Genomic DNA, 23,446 nt, shown 5'->3' on the forward strand with positions numbered 1-23,446 from the left:
CTATTGTTTTTATTTAAGATTATCAACGATTTTATCTATCAGTCCTAAAATCTTATTACAAAAAGGTTTCTTTGTTCCTTTTAGAAAATTACGTAATTTCCCTCTGTATAAAATTAATACATCTAGAACGCATTTTTTGAAAGAATTGTCTATATAATAGAATTTTCAAAGAAGCTAATTCAGTCTCTAATAAAAATCGATTTTATTCGCACTCTATTCAACAGAACTGCGTCGACCCTACTTTGTAATAGAGGCAACAATACAGATTAAACCCTACCTTTATACCTTGAATTTTACGTATATATTTGTAAATTATAATTCCACTTCTATTTTATTGGTTATATATATATTGCAAAAAAGATTTGGAATAATTAAGCAGTAATGAAAAAAAATAATCTATTTTATCAACGTTACGACAAATTTTCAATTTCTTTAAACGAATAATTAGGTATATTCTGACTTTTTTTACTAAAACCGCACCTAGACAAATACAGTTTTTCTTTAATTATATAGTTTAATCTTTAACAAACTTTCTGTAATTATTGATAAAGGTTTATTATATGAAATTGCATATGATGTAAACAATTTTTAAGAAAATTATTATTATTGTTCACTATTTGTGACCACCTAGATAAAAATTTGTGACAAATTCTTATTTTATGTAAAAGAAAATTATTAGTTACAAAGTTAAAAAGAAACTATACCTCTTTCGGTATACTATGTAAGAAAATTAGAAAATAATAATTTGTTGAAAAACTATTGGAATAAAAACTTAATTTTATATAACGGATTTTATATTTAAAGGTCTCTGTCTGTTTACTTACTTTGATGAATAAATAAATAGAAATCTTTATCCGTAATAGAATAAGGTTTAATGAGTTTTCAAAATTAAGAAGAAACTATATCTACTTCCATTTACATTGATTTAAAAGTTAGTAAATAGCAGCAATTGCTTTTATTTAAACATTTTTCAATTAATAGTTATAAATAGCTTATCTAAAAATTTTATTTACTCTACTAAATGTATCGAAACGTCGTCATCTAATAAAATTGTTTAAACCGTATAAAGGCCTCGTAACATTTATTACTCAAAATAAGGAAAAAACGGATGTAAAAAATTTCAAACAAATTAAATTATTTTTATTTAAACAATTGAAAATTCATAATAATGTTAGAAAATTATATTATATGTTTATTCGCAAGAATACAATAAAACAAATTTCTGAAAAATACAATTTTTTTTTAAAGTCAATAAACATTTAATCAAAAATATACTAATTTGATCTTACAATCAGTGATATTTAAGATCAGATCGCATGCTTTCATTAAGAGATTTTTTCCCCTCAATTAGATATATATTTATAGATCCTCTTTGAAAAAATTAAAAGATTAATGTGTGCACAAGAATCTGTTAGTATGTTTCGTGTTTAGAGTTGATATAATCATGCACCCTAAAAAAGTCACCCTCTTTTTCGAACACGAAAAAATCCTCGCAAGTCTTAAGGGCTTTTCCTTCGTAATAAATATATAGATATCTTACATGAAAAGAAAGATTTAAAGAGAATAGTTTTAGAGGTATACACAGTCATGAGAGAAATTCAGGTATTTCTAATATATATTTATTTTGTAAATTGAGAATTGGGATTAATATATTATTTTCTGTTTTATACGAGCAAATGGGGAAATTTTTTTCTAGTTCTATTACTCGTAGGCCGATACGGAGTCTGTATTTTTGTTTCATGGGAATGATTTCTCTTGTACTGGTCGACCCTATTAAAAATGCACCCTTTTTCGTCTTCATTTGGTACTTGTCGAACTTCGTAGGTAAAAGTCTCCATGTGCGACTCTTTTGTGCCTTACTTGATTCATTCCTGCTTCTTCCAATTCTTCTTCATTTCATCTGGAGCAGATTCAGACCGAATTTGTATAGTTATCCAACTTATAGTATAGTATTCGCCAACAAGTTTTTAAAAATCGTAAAAAGTGAAATTGGAGAAAACGCGCTTCAAAGGTTCGAAATGACTTAAATCAATATTCCTCTAATCAGCAATTTCGGTTCAATAAAGTACACTTCAGTACTTTTGAGGTAAGAAATTCGAAGAAGACAATAAAATGGAGTGGGGCATCTTTGAGTAACACCTGACTGACTTCTCGCTGTTATAGTGGAGTTCTTGCTGTTAAGTCCCAGGAGTTTTATTACTTTTTTGAGAAGTGATTCCAGCATCTACTGTGTGAATTTCTTCTTCTCGAGTAAGGTAATCCAAATCGCGGATCTCTAAAGTACCCTTTCATCTACCGTTCACACTTTACCAAGGCTTGAGATCAGTTTGGTGACTCATGCGGGGAAAGCCGCCTTGTTGGAGTTACCTCTGATAGATTAATCAACATCTCGTTTTTTGTATTCAATACTCTATTATTTAACTCCCAATCAATGTTCACTCAATATTATCTACACAATTATTACATACTTTACTTCCTGCTCGTCTAAAGACGGAAAATCACTTGTAAGGAAAATCGTCTCTGGCCGCTAACAATTGTAGATATTCGTCACCACGCCGTATACTCATCACACACAGTGATCCACAACCAGAATCATATCCACTTTACAACTTTAAGAAATCTCCTCAAAATTATTTTAATTTGGCGAAGTTGTCATTGAACAGTTGATGTGTTAGTTTAATTACTAAAAATACTGTTACAATTGAAACGAACGAACTGGAGAAGGGTACAATGGGTATTAACCTAACTGCCTGCTCTCTGTTCGGGAACTCCGGTACGAGCTCGATTAATTAGATTACATTAGATTAGAAATACACTGATGTTCACTCATTTCACTGATGACTTCACTCCTTTTGTAAATTAAAACTTTTTAAATTTAAATAAAGCCAATTGTATTTCTGCAATTGCAATGTTAAATTATTAATCAGACGCCTCCTAAACCGGTAGGCTAATAACCTACATTTTCTTTCTAACATTCATTACAAGGTACCTTTTGATGCAAAGATCACTATTTACTGATGCAGTGTTGCGGTTTAATGACTTCCGCGAGAAAGTCTCTTAGTTTGAAAATCTCTTATTTTAATTGGATCTCTGTTTTTAGAAGTTCTTGACACTTCGATTCTTGTGAAGCTGATTTTTATATTTACTTGTTCCCTAGATATCTGCTTTATGTTTGGAAATTATGATGTAATTTTTTAATATTTCCTTCGCATTAAAAGATCCATTTTCATTTTTTGCTTAGTAAAAAGAGTAAAAATGAGAATGAAATCCAAGTTACAGACCTCAAGTTCATTTTTCGTGTTTTTCTCATGGACCAAGTTCATGTTATTATTTATGTTGTTGTTGCTTACGGCTTTTTGTGATTTTTTTCAGTAACTCTGATCACTATATTGTTCTTCCTCTCGTCACCTTCTGACTTTGCACTAAGTTCTTATGGCTTGAAGGTTTGCTGCATTTTTCTTTTCTTTTTTTTATTTTGAGATTTTTTCTCTTTCCTTTTTCGTCTATATCATTTGGTCTTTTTTTATCTTCTGAATGGCATGAGACATCTACATTTTTTAGCTTCTTTTTTTTCTTTAGCTTCTTTTCCATATTTTCTAGCATATTTTATCTTTGGCATTTTTGTACAAGTTTCTATTAAATTATTCCAAATAGATGGATTCTATTTTCAGAAAGAGAGTTTTTTATCCATATTTAAATTTTCTAAAGAACGAGAGAAAAATTGCTCGCTTGTAAATTTAATTTATATCTTACACGCCTAATTTTTAATGATACACTACTTCAACTGCTACTACTTTCTTATTTAATAAATTTACTATCAAAATTACTTTTTCGTCTTAAATTTAAAAAATCTAAATTTAACATCCATTTAAAAAAACTGAAATCTATTTCCTTTTTCTAATTTGTATATTTTTATACGATACATAAATTTTCAACGTTCAAATGAACGAAATATTATTTAAAAATATTTTCATAGATTACTGATTGCAACAAAAGTTAGAAACCTTAATTTTACATTTAACAACTTTGTTGTTAATTGTTTTTACAGTGACGCAAATTTGTTGTAAAAAGAACTTAATTTCAAGAAGAAATAAATAAATTTCGTTCATTTGAACGTGTTCAGAATTTTTGAATTATAGTTTTACTTCTTCACTTGATTTTAAATAATTCTCGGTTTTATATAATTATATTGTCTCCGTTAGGATATAATGTGGGAAACATTAGAAAGTAAGAAAAAAAATTAGAGTGCAATTTTTCAGAAAAGAAAAAAAAAGTACACTTATTCTCTCCTTGATCTTGCGCTCAAGTTTTGAATATTTCAATAAATTCTATGTGAAGAAGTGTACAATATTCGCAAAGATACATTTCTCGCGATGTTATGCAAATTCCTTGAAACGAAATATGTATAAGAATTCTTGCAGAATAAGAATTACCCCTGGATATATATACGTATATATAGAAAAGAATTTTCCCATATACATAACATAATGTATTGTTCACCGATAAGGAATCTCAAATATTAATATTTCCAAAGATTCCGATTATTATTATTTGTGTGGAAGGAAGAAAATTGTGATTCAATAATAGAAAGGGTCATGTACCCATTGAAAGATTATTTTTCTGTCGGAAATTTATTTTCACACTTTTTCAAAATTTAAACAAGAAATTAATATTTTTCTATTTCTTAAAACATATTTCTTATGCAATAATTCTTACTTTATACGAAATTAGTAATTAAAATTAACTAAGTTGATTATTAATAATTATAATAATTTTACAATAAAAAATGAACATGATTGTTTTCTTCAAAATTTTTAAAATAATTCTAAAAAATTTGAATGTATTCATTGAATATATTTGAATTTTTCGGAAATACATAACTGAAAATATTGAAAATATAACTGAATTTAAAAAAATTAAAATGAATTCAATATTTTCAAAATTTCCATTTAAAATTCTTCAAAAGTTGATTTTTAAAAATTGTAATAAAATAGACTTTAAAAAAATTATTTTTTATTAAATTTTACATTTCAATTATTCTAAAATTTTTTAATTATATTTTTATAATTTTTTTATCGTAAAAAATTATTTAAAAATATAAGTTTGAAAGATTTGTATACAGTTATTTTTAACACAATAAAAATCGAAATAAGTTGCGTTTTATACTAAAAATGTAGTATTTTGTTGCAATTTTTGAAAATAAGTTGGAAAAAGTCTGTTTTTAAAAAATAGTCGATAAAGTCTTATAATAATATCCGTGGCTTAGTACTATTGAAAATAATTTTTTTGATAACAAACGTTTTTAACCCGAATAAAAATTTTAATATTTACTATATTTGAAGCATTGTTTCGAAAAAAAATTAATTTTTTATCGAATGAAAGGTGATTTTAGTAATTAAAATGGTAAATTTAAGTAATAAAAATCATTTAAATTTGTAAAGTTATTTTTGAAAAAAGAACATTTATATTTTTCATAAAAGGTGTAAATTTTTTTAAAATAAATAAACATATTTTCTACAAATTTACAGATGGGTTTTAAAATATTTAATTTTTTACAAAAAATAAAAATATTTCTAAATAAAATTTTCTGATCACTTGGTCAAACAAAATTGTAACTCAATTTATTTTTTGACCATTGAATTCCTTACGAAAAATTACATTAAGAACTGTTTTGGTGGTTTTTTAAGTTACCTTAAAATTAATTAAAATAGGGGTGAAAAATTTGGGGATAAATAGAATATAAAAGATTTTTGTGTCCACGTGGACGTTTGCTATGATACCCTCTCCCCTCCCCAGCATTGTCCACGTGGTATATGAACGACCCTTCAGTAGAACAAAGAAATTCCGTAAAAAATATTTCTTTTGCATTCTTTCATTTAAAAAATATTGTTATTTATTTATTTAAATATTTATGTCAATATTTAATTATAAAGGTTAAAAAAGTTAATTATTTTTTAAATTACAAGTCAAGTTTAATGAAGTTTTATCGATAAAATATAATAAATTATCGCATTTTTGGTGAAATTGAGTTATTGCACCAATTTGTGAATGTTGATTTTCAAATTAAATCGTTTTCAGAAAAAGTTGCCTTAATATGGACACAAAATTTTAATTATATTTTACTTAATTATTGTACATTCAAATAATTTAATTTCATCAATTCCATCAATTAAAATGGCTTTTTATTCCGCGTTTGTTAAATAAATAAATCTATTACAAGTAAGGGTAATAATAATAAAATAGTGAAAAATAAAGATATAATAAAAAATGTATAATATAAAGAAATAAAATAATAAATCCATAATAAGAAAAAAACTCCAATAATAAATTAAAAAAAAATAACAAAAATACAATAATAGACAAAAAAAATGAATGAAAAAATAGTATTATATAATATTAATAAATTATTATTATTAATTTATTTTATTAATAAAAGTAATAGTTACACATGAAAAGTTTTTAGAGAAAGAGAGAAATTTGAAAAATGAATCTAAAGAAGTATTCAATCACTTTTACGAGGAATGTAAAAATAGCCAAAATTTTATTTTTATTGATCTAAATATAAACGGAAATAAACAAAAGTGAGTGGAATTCCAAGCATATCGACAAAATTCACGAGGCGTAAAAGAGCCGATGAGTGTCACACCTCGCGAACATTATAAGTGAATCAAGAATTTTTATGAGTTTCTTGTTCTCAATTATTAGAATGTCTCGTGTGTGACCTATCAGGTATTTTTTTTTCTTTTCTTCTTCCTTCTTTTTTTTCTCTCTACGATGAAAGAATAAGATGACGCAAGTTTTTTGTTGTCGAGGGATTATTATTATTTGTCACACTGCAACTTTCTTTATATAATTATTCGCTATTTTTTATATTCTATATTTTAATATAATTTTTAGTTAATATTTAATAAGAATTTTTGAAAATTAAATAAAAAAATGATTGAATCATTTTGCAATTTTTAACTTTTACCTAAATGTCTATAAATTTTGAGTAGGATGAGTATGAGGAAAGTTAATCTAATATGAATATTGGTCATTCCTTGAAAATTTAGAAAAAGATGACTTTACAAGTTAATTAGCATTTTTATTAAATCGTTGATTCTTGAAAAATCGTTCCATTTTTATTTGAATCATCATTTTTATCAAATCTATTTTTATACACTGATTTTCAAATATTTACTTTCTGTTCATTTATTTTTAAATTTTTACAATGTATGACAATTTATTAATAAACTGAGATTTTTTATTTTTACTTTCTTTTCTATTTGTATTTTTATTTATTTTTTATTTACTTTTTCATTTATTAAATTGTTTTGTTCTTTACTTCTATTTTTCAAATTATACTTTTACTTGTTTTACTTATTTATTTATTTTTTATGATAAAAAAAATTGTTTCATATTATAATTTATTTCATTCCTTATATTATTTTATTATTTTATTTATTTTCTATTTTTTTCTTTATATGTGGACGTCCACATGAAAATGGCCCATATTGTCGGTCATTTGCAAAAGTAATCCGCATTTGAAAAATGGAGGTGTGGAAAAATTTAAAACCTGTTGATTTTTCATCTTTAAGGTGTCCTGGACTGTAAACAATTCTTATCTGAATAACTTCCCAGAAGAACCAGAGATATTGATGTTAGAGTCTTTTTTTTCGTAATTGTCGAAATGAAAATTTGGATATTGCGTCAATTTTTTTATAATACAGACTGTCAAAAAATTTTAAATAAGTTTAATATTTATTTTTTTTCTTCAAATGACACAATGAAATTGTACCAAATCATTAATCTTGTAAAAAAATTGTTTTTTAATAGAAAAACTGTCCCTTTTAGAAAAGGGTCCATATTGTCGCGTCGGTTTTTCGTATTTTCAAAATTAAGAGAGGGGGATGGTTTTTAAAATTTAAAACCTATTGGTTTTTTATCTTCAAGGTGTCCTGAACTGAAAACAATTCTTATCTGAATAAATTCCAAGAAGAACCAGAGTTACAACAATTAGTTGGTATCGCAATCTTTAATTCCGTTTTTCTCGAAATGAGGTTTTTGGCGTTCTAAACTTTGAAATTCCGTAACTCAGCGAATTTTTAACCAAAAAAGTTCTAAGACCACTCAAAATTTTCCAAATTTTGGCAGGAATACGCCCATATAGATAACTCCAATAGTGCTAAAATAGGCCCTTTTCATGTGGACGTCCACATATATTTGCTTCCTATTTATTCTCTTTATTTATTTATTTATTTCTTATTTATTTAGTTGTTGATTCATATTTATAATTTATTTACATTTGTATTTTGACCTATATTAGAATTTATTTCTTTTGCTTTTTTATAAAAAAAAAAAATAACAAAAACTCTTGGATAAAAATTTTGGAAACCATTTTTGGCTATTCATTTTTCTCTATTACGCACAATGAAACAAAAATTCTAAAAATTCTTGGACACGTGAGTCATTATGTTAAAAATGACAAATCATTTATTTTATAATATGAGGCAAGTTTTTTTTTTAAATTGGGATCAAAAATATTAATAGAAAAGCGTTGCAAATTAAAGAGAAACGTCATTGTTTGAATTTTTATTTTGTTATTTGGTTCGCAAGTATGTGTTAAAAAATCATTTACATTTTATTCCGCAGATAAGAAAGGTTCAACGTACCTTTGTTTAAATTTCTTTTCTACGCAATATATATATATATATATAAAATTAGAAACTAATGATATTAAATGATGATAAATCTACGCGTAAAATAAATATAATGTTAGAAATTCGATTACATTATCGCCTATACTGTAAAGGGTGTGAATGGGTCTCGTGTAGCACAAAGGATAATTTTATAATAATCATTTTCGCACCTGAACAAATTATATAACAAATTTCATAAAGAATTTTTTTTTTCCTGTGAATAACGTTTCAAATTGTTATTTTATTGTGAAAAAATGACCATTTTTTATTAAATATTTAAAAAGCTTTTAAAAATTATGTTTTATAGAATATATTTTAGATTACCATTTAGGTATTGTTTAAATTATTTAAATAAGAATTAATTTATTTAATATTTTAAATAAATTTTTCATTCAATTATATTGCGTAAGAAATTGAACAATTGAAGGCAATTACAATTTTTTTTTAAAATAACAATTTTAAATAGGGGAGAGTCTCCAGTTGTGAGACGGGTTTTATTTTTGACCCGTAATTTGTAAACGGGTAAACGAAATTGTAAATAAAATACACCGTTCGAAAGGAACTCAAAAAATTTTACGATACATTTTCCGAGCACATCGCTTTTTTCAAAAAAAAAAAATGTCTCCAGTTGTGAGACACTTATTAAAAATTGCTAAAATTTAATAAGTTTGACATAAAACGTTATGTTAAGTAGAAATAATTAAATATATTAATAATATATATTATTATATACTAAATAATAATATTTATTCGCCAAAATATGACTATCAAATAAACACAATTTAATAGCTTCAGCAAGAGCATTAAAATTGATTTCTTCTGAATCAATTGACTTTTTTCCACTTGACATGCCCAAAAATACTCGAAAAAAATCAAAACAACATTTAAATAGTATGCCTGCAAAGTCGTATTTTTTATGCTGCCCAGATGGGTGTTGACACCGTCTCACAACTGGTGATATGCTGTGTCTCACACCCAGAAATTGGCGCTATTTTGAAAAAGGAAAATTAAATTATTTTCAACCGTAGATTGGAACAATGCAATATTGCATCACAAAATATAAGGAAAACACTAAAAGAAAATGCATTACATTTACCTTTTCCAATTAATTAACTTGGAAAAAAAGTACTTTGCATTTATTGAAAAAACGCTTTTTAGTCGATTATCACATACAGTGTTGGTATTTAACAAAAACAGTTTATATATCCGCTTCGGCGTACTCGAAAAAGTTGGCTCATATAAAAAGAAATGTTTTTATATAAACCAATCGGCTTTTTAATATTGCATGTTAAAAAAAATTGACTGTCTCACAACTGGAGACTCTCCCCTAATTAAATAATAAATTCTTATTACGTGAGAGAATATTTTTGAATACAAATAATAGTAATTTATTACCATTATTATAACGGTATGTTACCAAAAATAAAAATAAATGTTGTGGCCGGTGGTTGAGTGGTAAAATGCTCGCTTATTGTATTGGTGGTTGAGGTTCGATTCCCGTCCGGCGGATAATGTAGAAAATTTTTAAGTTCCATTTTTCAATTAAAAAATTGAATTAGATTGCATTCGAACGAAGATGAATAAAATCTTTAATCATAAATAATAATAATAATTATAATAACAATAATAATAATACATAAAAAGAATAACCATAATAAGAAAAAATAAAACAACAAAATAATTATATGATATAGTATTAATATAAATAATATTATGATGAAACATATAATATTTTGAAAAATGCGAAATAAAAGAAAATGATGGAGTCACATTTTTAATTTCCGTATCCTGATGAAAAATTGTTTATTATGTATCAAAGTATGTGGAAATTAAAAAATCTCTTTTACTTTGTCACTGAACTTTATATTTGTAATAGTCGAAAAATAAAAAAAATTTATCTCGTTATAAGACAAAGAGAAACAGAAAGCAATGAGTTTAAAATGGAAAGGCGTTATTTACCCCCTTGGTTACTCTACTTTTCAAAGGTTTATCCATTCTAATGCGTTTAATTAAAAATTTTAACGGGGTTAAACTTTACTTTTTCAAAAAAAAATTTAATTTTGCAAATTTTTTTAAATTGATTTTTCTTTATTATTCAAATATATTTAAAAGTCTTTTTAATTATTTTCAAATTATAAAAAAAGTTTTTATTATATTCCGAGATATATTTATGATTTACACATGTTTAAATATATAATATTTGTTTATTTATTTTATTTCGATTAGGATTGTCAGTTTTACATTTCCATGATTAATAATAATGAAAGTAAAAAATTTAAAAAAAACACTAATTTTATAAAAAAACAATAATTATTTAGAAAATTTAAAAAATGTTCATTGTTTATTACAATTTTACGCATATTTATTTATTTAAAGGGATTTCATGTTAGGAAAATACCTTTATCACGCAGAGAAAAGGGAAAATAGGTAAAACTATATATAAAAAGAATGCTAAATCAATAAAACGAGTAAATAAAAAACAAAGCAAGATGAATATTTTGTCTTAAATTTGTATATTTATTTTGTTTGTATATAAACATAAGGATAAATTTTACGGAAATAAAATGCTTTTTGAAAAATGAGAAATTATAATAATTATTATGCTATCTAATTAAAATGTGATAATAATAATAAAACGTGTACGTTTTTGATGTATTACATTTTTGTGTTTATTTCATGAATGCAGTGCTTCCACATAGGGATTAAAGTATTACATGGATATAATAAAAAGTAAAAATAAATCACAACTCTAAAAAAACATTAAAATTTATAACCATAAAAACAATGAAAAGTTACTTTTTATTTTTACTTTTATTTTACATCCGAAACGAATGAAGATATATAATTAAGTGATTTTTTTAAATTAAAGCCTAAAGTCTATTTTAATTAAATATATAATAAATAAATAAAGAAATTGCTAAAAATAAAAATTTCTAATTGTTATTAACTCCTTAGAGTTTGGTACACAAAAATATCGTACTTTTAAAAACATTGAGAACATATTTTCTTCTCAACATCATTTTTTCATAGAGTGCGTGCAAGGTTATCCAATATGCCCCAATCCGGGGCGTTTTGAATCACTACCTGGGGCGTAGTGGATCAAAGAGTATAATTATTATTTACAAGTTCAAACATTATTAAATAATAATTATTAAACATTATTGAAGCATCCTAAGTTTCTCCATATAACCCAGCTGGTCAATAAAGTGTCCATTATTGCCCTAGGGTAATAATGAGTACTATCTTGACCTGTGAGCAGCGGTTAATGTCACTTTATTTCCCTTGGGTAATAATGGGTCTCTAAATTACACTTTATTGACCAAGGGCAATAATGGGCACTTTATTGACCGCTGGGTTATAAGGAGGAACTTATGCGCCTGTACAGGTATAGATAAAATGACCATAATACGCCAGAGTTACATAAAAATATTTTATTGTTTCTTAAAAGCAAATATGTCAAAAGTTCAAAATGGGATATTCCTCGTTTTTTTGTAACTATTTTTAAAGAAGTAATAACTAAAAATAAAAATAAAAATTAATTAAATTAAAAATAAAGCGAAATTATTTCAACTTATTGCTTTTAAATAAGTTTAAATGATCCATTAAGCGCCCTGATCTTCCCCTATACTTTACGCTGTGAATCAGCGACTTTTCGCTGAATAATATGTTTAACTGTATAGTAATTCTATTTTAAGTTTAATTTAAACAAATTATATTTAATTCAAATAAATTGTTTTCTTAGTGTAGAAATTTTTAATTTTTGTACGTTTTCTTACGTTTGGAATATAATTACAATAAAATATTCGCTATGTGGATTAAAACACCCACTTTAGAATACTTTGTTAAAAAAATATAAAAATATTGAACATTTTATAGATTTAAACCAAAAACAAAAAAATTTAATTTTCTCAAAATTCAAATTTTTTGAAAACTTTTATAATTTTTGATAAAATAACAGCAGAATGTGTTCTAATGGATCAAAAGGTATTAAAAAATTTATTAAACAACCGAAAAAAATATAGAGCATTTTAAAGATTTAAACCAAAAACATTACAAACAAAGTGAATTTCTTTAATTTTCAAAACTTTTACAAGTATAAATAGAAGTACAGAAGGATTTTCACTATATAATAGGTGAAAATATGTGGGTTAAACAACTCTACAAATGAAAGAAAATTTTTTAAAGGTGTCCTAATATTTTTTGAAAGTTATGAACAAACGACTTTTTTGAACTTTAAATTAATAATGACATAAGAAATATTTAAATAATTATTTGGTAAGACTATACTTCTATAAGTTGTTCCGTAACTAAACCTAAACATTGGTTTGTGTACAGTTTTCTTGTTAAGTTCATTGATAATTCATTAATTTACTTAATTTTTAAATTTGAATAATATTTTTACTGGAGAAAAAATTGACCCACAATAAAAAAAATATTTTTCACTATTCTTTTTTAGCAAACATTTTTTAAAAACTTGATTTTTGAGTTCGTGAGGTCGTAAAATATCGAAATCAATCAAAAAATCTGAATTAAAAATTTTCTCTAAAATAAAACTTCGTATGCAGAAGAAGTGATAATAACAGTAATTAATAAATTATTATTATTTTTCTTTTTTTAAAAACAAGGATACATTTAAGTACCTAAATAAATTATTGTCATAACTTTCTATAGTAATTTAAATAATTTATAGGCAAATAAATAAATAAATAATAATAATAAAGTATCAATTAGTAAAATGTTTTTGTTTGTTTAAATTTTAATCCACATTTATTTTAAAAATCCTCTCTTTATAAGCGTAAGCTTGTCAACGATGGTCAACGATGGACCTCATCAGGCAAAATATTTGAGAATTTGTGGGTTTCTTTAAATTATTCAAAAATACAACACATCATAAAAATCATTCTAATGAAAATTGCGGTCCATTTTCTAATTGTTGTTTGAATTTTCAAGAAGAGAGTCATGGTTGCAAAGCAGAGAATGGTTGGGAAGAACAATCATAAAGTATTTCAATTTAAACTTAAATAAAATTAGAAAATTCTCGAGTCAAATAAAAATTAAATTTATCATTTGCGAAAGCATCCCGTGTGGAAAATGAAAATTGGTCCTAGCCAGGTCCTACCTATTTTGCCCTGTTAATAGCTTGGTCCTAGGTTGGCAGTGTAAGTTGGACCAACAATGGGTGGTGATGCGATTCTAGCCTGGTCCTAACTTGGGAGCCTAGTTAGGACCAGTTTATGGGTCCATTTTAGGACCTAGAAAGGACCATCTCAGACAGTATTTTCTATTTCATTATAATTTTAATTAGTTAATAATATTTGCTAAAGAAATAACCTAAATTATTAATAATAAGTATTAGTTTTAATTAATTATTATTTTTTTCAATTAAGTGATGACCAAAAGCGAATTCATAAATAATGTTAGTATATGTAGAGATTAATATATATTCCTCTAATATATACATTAAAAATTATAAAAAAATTAGAAATTTGTTAATTAAATTATTTTACAGTATATATAATCATTAAATTGCATACTTATACGAATACAATGCAGAAAAATCGGAATAAACGCAAACCTAAGAAGTAAATAAAATCTAACGCACGCGGGAATCGAACCTACGACCTACGGACTACGAGACTAACGCCCTAACCACTATGCTAATGAAACTAGTTGAGATCAAAATTTTTATTGTCAGTGACTTGTGGACTTGCTTTTGATGATTCAATATAGTAATTATTGACACTAGTACACAATAATAAATAAAAAAAATAGTTTAACAACAACAATAATAATAAAATAATATCCAAATATAAAAATTCAAAAATTAATATTTTTATATTATATCAAGAAAAAAAATATCTATACATTTTCGTTAAAAACAGGTTTTTCATTGTTCTCAATCATTTTTAACATTAATTTCTTGGTCTAAAAAAAATATTCGTCTTTTGGACTTGGAAATTTTTCCTAATTAATTAAGCGGGTAATCCACTTTTTAAAAAAATGTCAAAAAAATTTATGTTAAAAACACGTTTTTCATTATTCTAAATCATTTTAAGCATTAATTTTTTGTTGCAAAAATTTTTTTAGACTTGGACTTAGAAATTTTTGCTAATGAAACTAGGAAGCCCAGGTAGGTCCTGGGTTGGACCTGGGTGGGTCAGCCCACATTCGAATTGCAATATCTCTTAGTGTTTAGCACCAACTTAAACGAAACTTAAAATCAGCGAACGAAATTAGAAATATATTTTACTAATGATAATTATATTGCAGTCTGTATCTGTTTAAATAAATAAATAAATTTTGCTGTTTTATTAACTTTTGTAACAAATTACTTAAAAATTTGCAGTTTTTTATCTAACTTCGCGATTATTACACTTGAGTAGTGAAATATGAAGATAATTTATAATTTTAACAATTCAGCATTTGTTTAAACAAAAAATTGTTGTTATTTATTAATTCTTAAGACAATAAAGCGTCTAGACACTTGTAGTCTTTTAAAATTTTGCAATTAACTAATCTGAGTATTTACTTATTGCAAAATTAGAAAAAACTGCTAGTTTCTAGGTTAATTCCCAGTAAAAAAAAACTAATTCAAATGAATTGAAACGAATTAACATTTTTGGTAGGCTCCAATTCGTATTTGTCACAAAGCGGGATTCACTCATCTCTTTGTATATTCAATTGAATTTAATTCAATATGTACCAATCTGTCCAAACGAATTCGCATTTGAAAGAAATGGCCAAGGAATGCATTGAATTCGTGCTAACGAATTGAAAAAAAATTAAAGGCTCAAAACTTGTCCAGTGAATTGGTACGGATAGAAGGTTCGGAAGTTCAATACAGTTTCACGAATTCAGGAAAATTGCATCATGGCTCCAATTCGTATTTGTCACAAAGCGGGATTCACGAAAGCTCTTTGTGAATTCTTTTTAATTCATTTCAATTAGTTTTCGTTTACTGGGTTGTGTAAAAAGTTAGTAAATAACAATTATTTGTTTAAACAATTGCTGAATTAATAAATTAACTTTATTTTATAGTATTTGTATAATTTTCTGATTTATGTCAAACAATAAATTGTTTAAACAAATATGATTATCAATTAATTTTATAAATATTAATTGAGAATATTTATCAATTTTTACATGTTTTTCATGTATCAATTTTGACACTTTATTTTCCTAAAAATTTTTCTAAGTCATAACTGGATCTCCTAGCTAGTACCAAGTTAGGACCAGCCTAGGATATATAAAAAGGGGTTGCCAAGTTAGGTCCAAGCTAGGGCCAATAATCATTTTAGGCATAGCATGGTGATTTCTACACGGGATTGCCAAATGAAGTTTAATTTAAATTAACGATGAAGGAAATAATTTTCGAAAAAGAAAATTTTTAATAAATTAATAAACTATGAAATAAAAGAAAATTTTTTTAAAAAATGATTAGAATTCATGAATTACAAATAAATCCTTAAAAGTGTAGAAAAATTTGTTTCTATATAAAATGAAAATAAAAAGCGAATGTTGTATATATATATATGTTGTACAAAAATATCTTAGAGCGTTTTATATTTAAATCGTTTCCATTAGCGTCTCACGAAAATGATCTTTCTCCACATTAGAATTACATCAGCCAAGGAAATTGATTAAAAAGAAATTACATAAAGAATATTTTACTTTGAAGTTAAATATGAAAATTACTTTTTATAAATCTCGGAAACTGTGCTCTCGTAAGTTTGTTTGTTTATTTGTTTTTCTTCATCTTTTTAATGGTTTTCTCCAACTTTTTCCTCTCTCTCTCTCTCTCTCTCTCTCTCTCTCTCTCTTTCTTTTTCGTTTTTTTACCCAGTTACTAATTATTATGCACACCTCAATTAGAATACATATAAGTGTTTTCTAATTGAAAAATTAATCTTGCATGAGAATTTCCCCAATTCATCATTGAATTATCAGGAGCAAATTGAATGCATCATTAATCAAGCATGAGAAAATTCATGTAGGGAGAGAGAGAGAGAGAGAGAGAGAAAGAGAAGAAAAAAACCTATTTCCGATTAATTAGGGTTTAGATTACATTTTTATTTATAGCTTTTTTTTTAAACTGTTAAAGGGAATAAAAATACGGAAAATAATTCCCGATTTAAATATATTATTATAAAATTTCTCGAATCAAATAAAAATGCGATTAGTCAATTATGGCAGAATTGATGATAAACTTAATTAATTGTATTTATAATTATTCTTTTGTATACATTGTTTGTTTACTGAAATAACATTTTTAGCTGATACATACAGAAATAATAGATGATGTTGTTTTACGTCATTATCAAAGATTTTTAATTAATTCATTGAGTAAACTAATAGTTTTCGTCATAAAATTAATTGTTACAATTTCTTGAATGAAAAATTGCATTAATAATTATTTTATAGATTATTAAAGAATATTTATTAATTTATTATTAAATAATTAATATATAATAGGTATAATAATTATTGTTACTATTTAGAGAGCGTTCACAAATTATGTCACGCAATTTTTCGTGATTTTAGACCCCCCCTTCCCCCCTGTCACACAATTTCATGAAATTTCACAAGTAAAAATACATTGTGTCACGTTTAGAAGAGACCCCCCCCCCACCCCCCAAAAACGTGACACAATTTGTGAACGCTCCCTTAATTATTTAATTATTATAATATAAAATAGTAGAAATAATAATAATAATAATAATATTTGTTTTTAGTTAAACCCGTTTTTTTAAGCCCGTTAATATTAAATAAATAAATAAAACTATTTTTTAATTATTTTATATTTAGACATTTTTATTGCAAAATAATAATAATAATAATAAAACAAATAGGTAGTAAAAAAATTAATAACAATTATTATTGTCATTATAAATTATGGATACACTAAATTATAATCAAAATAGTAACCATAACAATAATAATAATTAATATTTATTAATCATTAATTGATTTTCTTCTTTAATTAAAATCGCTTTTTGTTTAATTTTATGATTACAAATTTACTACCTTTTTAAAAAATCGTTTTGATTTTTATTTTATTTTAAACCTTTTTATTTCAAGTGGCATTATTTTGGTAATGCTACTTTCATAAAAAAAGATTTTCTATTTTAAGATTTTGTATTCTTTGATAAATTAAAAATATTATTTTCCATTTTTTACTATTTATTGACCAGAAAAATTTGTTTATTTATTTATTTCAAAGTAAAAATGTTTATAATAATTTTTTATTTACTAAAATTATAATAATTTTATAGTCTTTTAAGGTAATTAAATTTTCTTTAAAATATATTTTTATAGAATTTTAACGTCCGAGAATATATTTTATATGTTGGAATTAAAAATTTTTTCCAAAATTTTTAATTAATTTTAATTTTAGAGTATTTTAGATTCTTCTTTTTTTTTAAATATTTATAAGTTAATTTTAATGATTTTAATTTTAGTGTATTTCAAAATTCTTTTTTTTTAAATATTTATTAAGTTAAACTTGTTTTTAAAATTTTAAATTAAAAATGTTTTCTTCTTTTTTCACTTTTGAAGCTTTTAGAAAGTAAATGCAAGAGTCAGAAGAATACCAGAAGAATAAATTAAATACTTTTTCCTAATATATAAAGATTTAAAGAATAAGTTTTCAAAATTTTCATTTTGGTGAGAGTCAGAGAGAAAAATCTTCACTTACTTGTCTTGTTATTCTTTCCTCCTGTTCTTCTAACTTTTTCTCACGCACTTGACAACTTTTTTAAAACTTTTGAGAGAGAAAAAAAAATGCCCACAAGTAAAGAGAAAAGTTGAACTATATAGGAAAAAGTTTATTTGACAAATCGATTTTTGTTAACCCGCGCGAAACGATAAGACAATCCCTAAGATCCACTTTTTAAATAAAAGTGAAGTTGTTCTTTCAGGTAACTTCTTTCTTTCTTTCTTCTCCTACACTCTTCTTGATTGTACCTTACTTTTTCTTTGTATTAAGGGTGAAATTTTTTTTTCTTATCACTTGATTACAAGTAATTTTTTTTTTTTTTAATAATTACATAGGATTCATTGAGAAAGAGAGATGATCGAAAAATATTGAATGATCCAAGGGTTCTTTACTGTGCAATGTACAACCGGCTTGTGACGTCGATGCGTCGTGAGAGCGCTTTTATAGACGCCTGAAAACTCGAAGCTATAGAAGCCCTGTGTTACTGCGAAAGCGACGAATCCTGCGTTTTTCTTTCCATCAATGATGCGCACCTGTATATATAACAAACACATATAGTGAAACCACGTGTCGTAATGCCCTTCAAGCTTTACGCAGGATTAAGTACTTGTTGCTCCTACACCCTCGAGAGAGAGACGTAAAAGCATTTTTTTAACTACTTGTAAATATATATATATATATATATATATATATATATATATATATATATAAACATACAGAAAAGAAATGCGCGTGTGACATCTCTAACACTCAAACATTTCCACAATGTACTCAATTTTCCTTTCATCTATATAAATTTTTTTTTTGTGTTTCATTTTTTTGAATGTCAGTATGATGTAATTCTAAAAATTAATGATTTTTTTTATTATTGTGACAAGTGATAAAAAATTAATGGGTTACTTTTAACGAGGGCAGTGTTGCATGTGATAATGGCTATATTGTCATTAAATACGTATGTGATTAATGACGGTTATTCTGTTAGAAAAATCTCCTGTATATCTTTTTATGTAAATTTTTTATCGTTGAGCTTTTCTAGTTTTCCACGCCCCTGGTAGGAGGAGTTTTTTAGACTCCGCCTCCTTGAGGTTGTTATTTTCAATAGCCACGCCTGCTGCCCACACAGCACCGAAACTTTCCTAAATATTTATTAAAGATTTACTTGCAAAGTTTAGTGAAAATTGTGTAAAGATTTAAATGTCCCACTTCAATAAATGTTTATCGTCAAATTTTCTTAAAAATTTATCACTTTCCTGAACATTTAAATTAAATTTTCGACTTCTCTCTTATAAAAGCGAAAATGTAGCGTAAAACTTTCCTGAAAATTTATTGAAAAGTGGGACATTTAAATCTTTACAAAATTTTCACTAAACTTTGCAAGTAAATACTTCGAAGTTTGCAAGTAAATTTTTAATAAATTTTTAGGAAAGTTTCGGTGCTGTGTGGGTGGAAATATCGATATCTTCTTAAGAATGTATGTAAATTTTTTATTAATATTTCCACTTTGTTAAAAGCATTTTTTAATATTATTTTCTAATAAGACATCTAAATATACGTTTCTTTTGATTTTAGTTTTTATAATTATATTTATCTACTAGTTTTGATTTTTTTTCAATTCATTTACAAATTGTACATATGGTTTTTAATAAATGTTTATAAAAATATTTCATAGGGAAATAACAATGTGCACTTTAATGTCTTACATGCGTAAAACCAAAAAAAAAAAAATAATAATTTGAGAAAAGTGGGGGTAAATTTCCCAAAAACAGGTTTTTAGGGATTTTCGAAAATACCCACACAGCACCGAAACTTTCCTAAAAATTTATTAAAGATTTACTTGCAAACTTCGAAGTATTTACTTGAAAAGTTTAGTGAAAATTTTGTAAAGATTTAAATGTCCCACTTCAATAAATGTTTAGCGTGAAACTTTCCTGAAAATTTAAAAAAAATTTTCGCCTACTGTATAGAGGCGAAAATTTAATTTAAATTTTCAGGAAAGTTTTAAGTTACATTTTCGCTTATAAGAGAGAAGTCGAAAATTTAATTTAAATGTTCAGGAAAGTTTTAAGTTAAATTTTTAGGAAAATTTGACTATAAACATTTATTTAAGTGGGACATTTAAATCTTTACACAATTTTCACTAAACTTTGCAAGTAAATTTTTCGAAGTTTGCAAGTAAATCTTTAATAAATTTTCAGGAAAGTTTTGGTGCTGTGTGGGTATCTTTTCTTCTTAACCGCACTTGTGTTAGAGACCTTCATGAGATCCTAAATTAAAGCTTGAAGACTCATATGCATAACATCAAATAAATTATACGATTTTTTAAAAAAGGTGGGGGTAAAAACCGATTAAAACTCCTTTTTTGGGTATTTACCCCTACTTTTCTTAAAATCTTGACCAATCTTGACGTGATAGGCATCAATTTTGGGATTCGAGATCTTATTCGGAGGACAAAAATGCATTGGAAATCACTCAGATATCAACAAAAAAAAAATATCTTGAAAATCCTTAATAACACATTTTTTAGAATATTTCTCAAAATGTTTTATAAATTTTTTTGGTCTTACGCATCTGGTGCTTAAAGTGCACATTTTGAGCTTTAGTTTAAGATGCCACTGAAATCTCTAGCATGTTTTAGGTTAAGGAGAAAGAATATTTAAAAAAAAAATTAAAAACACGGTTTTTTGGGGTCTTTACCCCCACTTTTCTCAAAATCTTGACGTGCTAGGCAATTTTAAGTATCAAGATCGAATTCAGGAAATAAAATTACATTAGAAACCACTTCAATATGAAAAATAAAAAAAAGTCGAATTTTACAGGCGTGTGTAATTTGTTAAAAGAATGTTAAAGAATTTCTTTTTAAATTTAATTTTTTAAAAATTTTTGAAAGGAAGATAATCTCCTTATGTCTATTTGCCGCCTCCTTGCTTTAAATTTTAAAAATATATTTCTCGGCAAAGAAAAAGTAAATTTTTAATAATTTTAGATGAAACGAGCGTTTTTTCAACGCAAGTGAATCCTTATAGATACGGAATTTGTTTCAAAAAAGTTCTAAAACATGTTCCCTGTTAACTTGAATGTAACAAATTGTAACGAATTGATACCAAAACTCTAGATTAACTGACAAATTGATCAAAATTTTCTGTATCAATTTGATTCACTTTGGTATCAATTTGATACTTTCAAGAAAACTGTGACAGTAAAGAATTTTTAAATTATCAAATATTTCGATTGAAACTTGTTACTCGGAGGTTTTCAGATTCGTTGATTACGAATCTGCAACCAGATATATGATAAATTAAAATTTCTATGAAAAAACAGACTTTAATCTCTTTTGCAATCAAATTTTAAAAATTTAGCGGCAGGTACGTAATTAGCGGCCTTAAAAAACTCCGAATAACAATTTTTAATCAAGTTCATTTATTTTAAACATCTTTTTTCATCATATTGAATTTTTGAAATCCGCCTTTCAGATTCATAAATAATCAAACGATTTTTTACACCATTTTTTGACCTTTTTTTTAAACAAATCTTTGAAGCTGTTACTTTTGTAGGTCGTTGACTTTACATCCTTCTAGTTAGTGAAGTTTTTTAAGCTCCCTCTTTTTAGGATTGTTTATTTTGATAGCCACGCCCACGCCTTCTCTATTTTCACCCTAAGTAGAAATTTTAAATTTCAGGGTGGCCACTGACTGGGAAATCCTGGAAAACCGGGAATTAGCCTGAAATTTTATGCACCGGGAAAAAGCCTAGAAGCTATTTATGAAATTTTTAATGAGGGTGAGTTATTTTCTCTCCATTGTATATTATATATATATAATATATATTATATTATATTATTATATTATATTATTATTATTATATATATTATATATACGCCTCTGGTGGGCGGAGTGTTTTTAGTCCTAACCCTAGTAGAAAAATTTGGTGGCGCTAGCATGGTGCCACTCTTGCGTGCCATTGCGCTGTAGTGGCGCTAAGAGCATTTGAAACACTTTTTTAGTCTAGCGCCTTTCTCGCATTCTGCCCGCAGTGCTAGAATGAACATAACCTCACCTGCCAAAACTTTATTTCGCGAATTAAAAAATGATTCCTATGTCATTTCTTTTGACGAAAATAATTAAAAAAAATCGTGTACATATAAAAAACATTTACTAATTATCTGCCTACAATGAAGTTTTAACGTATTTGAAGAGTTAATTCACGTTTCGTTTAAAGTTATGGTAAGATTTTAATTCAGAAAACGGCAACCTTTTCTTAATCCCAAGCCTAATCAAAATTTTGATCATTATTTGCTGTATAAAATTGTTTTTTAAATATGGAAATTTTAAGAATAAATTATTATTAAATTTTCATAAAAAATTATTTATTTCTTTAGTAACAGTGTCAAAAATAGTTACACATGTTAAACATTGAAATTAAAATTTTTGAAATTAACCAATTTCTTTTATAATAATAATAATTGCAAAAATTAAGTTCCTATTTAAAATCAGTAAATCTTTTCTGTCAGGTGAATTAAAAATAAAGAAAAAATAAATCCAGTTTGAGGTTATGTTTTTTAATTCGAATGGAGAAAAATTATTAATATATTTGATCCATCAAAAAGTATTTATTGTTACTCTTGGTGATAAATCGTTAAATTAATTACTTAAAATATATTTAAAAATTTTCTTGGAGATTGAATAAAACATTCATATACTAAAAATTCTTTTATAAATAAGTGTATAAATTAACGAATGAACAAGAAATTTATAATGCAATATTAATTTATGTTTAAATTTAATACAATTACAAATATATAAATACTTACAATCCTTTACTATATATTGTTTTTAAATGCCACAATATTCTACAAGCAAACATTTATTTTTACTTTAAAAATAGAAGCAAACACCTTTGACACTTTATGCAACAGAAATTTGAGGTTATGTTGCATTCTAGCGGAAAGTGCTCGCGCCATGCAAGGCGCTAGAAGACGTCGGCGAGATAAATTGCCATGCAAATTCCAGTGGTGGCGCTAGCATATATCTAGGCTTCCATTAAATTTTTCTACCTG

At 25.5% G+C, this 23,446-nt stretch overlaps 2 protein-coding genes across 2 annotated transcripts in view; one reads left to right on the forward strand and one right to left on the reverse strand.

Moving 5' to 3' along the window:
* Positions 1-18,913, reverse strand: part of LOC122509243 (diuretic hormone 44) — a 69,858-nt gene extending 50,945 nt beyond the window's left edge. Inside the window, exon 1 of the mRNA XM_043623167.1 lies at positions 18,373-18,913. The gene's annotated coding sequence lies outside the window, so the exon portion shown is untranslated. The remainder of the gene's footprint in view (positions 1-18,372) is intronic.
* Positions 1-23,446, forward strand: part of LOC122509242 (serine hydrolase-like protein 2) — a 104,448-nt gene that overhangs the window by 41,922 nt on the left and 39,080 nt on the right. The gene's annotated exons all lie outside the window — the stretch shown is intronic.

Source organism: Leptopilina heterotoma, unplaced genomic scaffold (assembly GCF_015476425.1).
Source record: "Leptopilina heterotoma isolate Lh14 unplaced genomic scaffold, ASM1547642v1 Lhet_6, whole genome shotgun sequence".
NCBI lineage: Eukaryota > Metazoa > Arthropoda > Insecta > Hymenoptera > Figitidae > Leptopilina > Leptopilina heterotoma.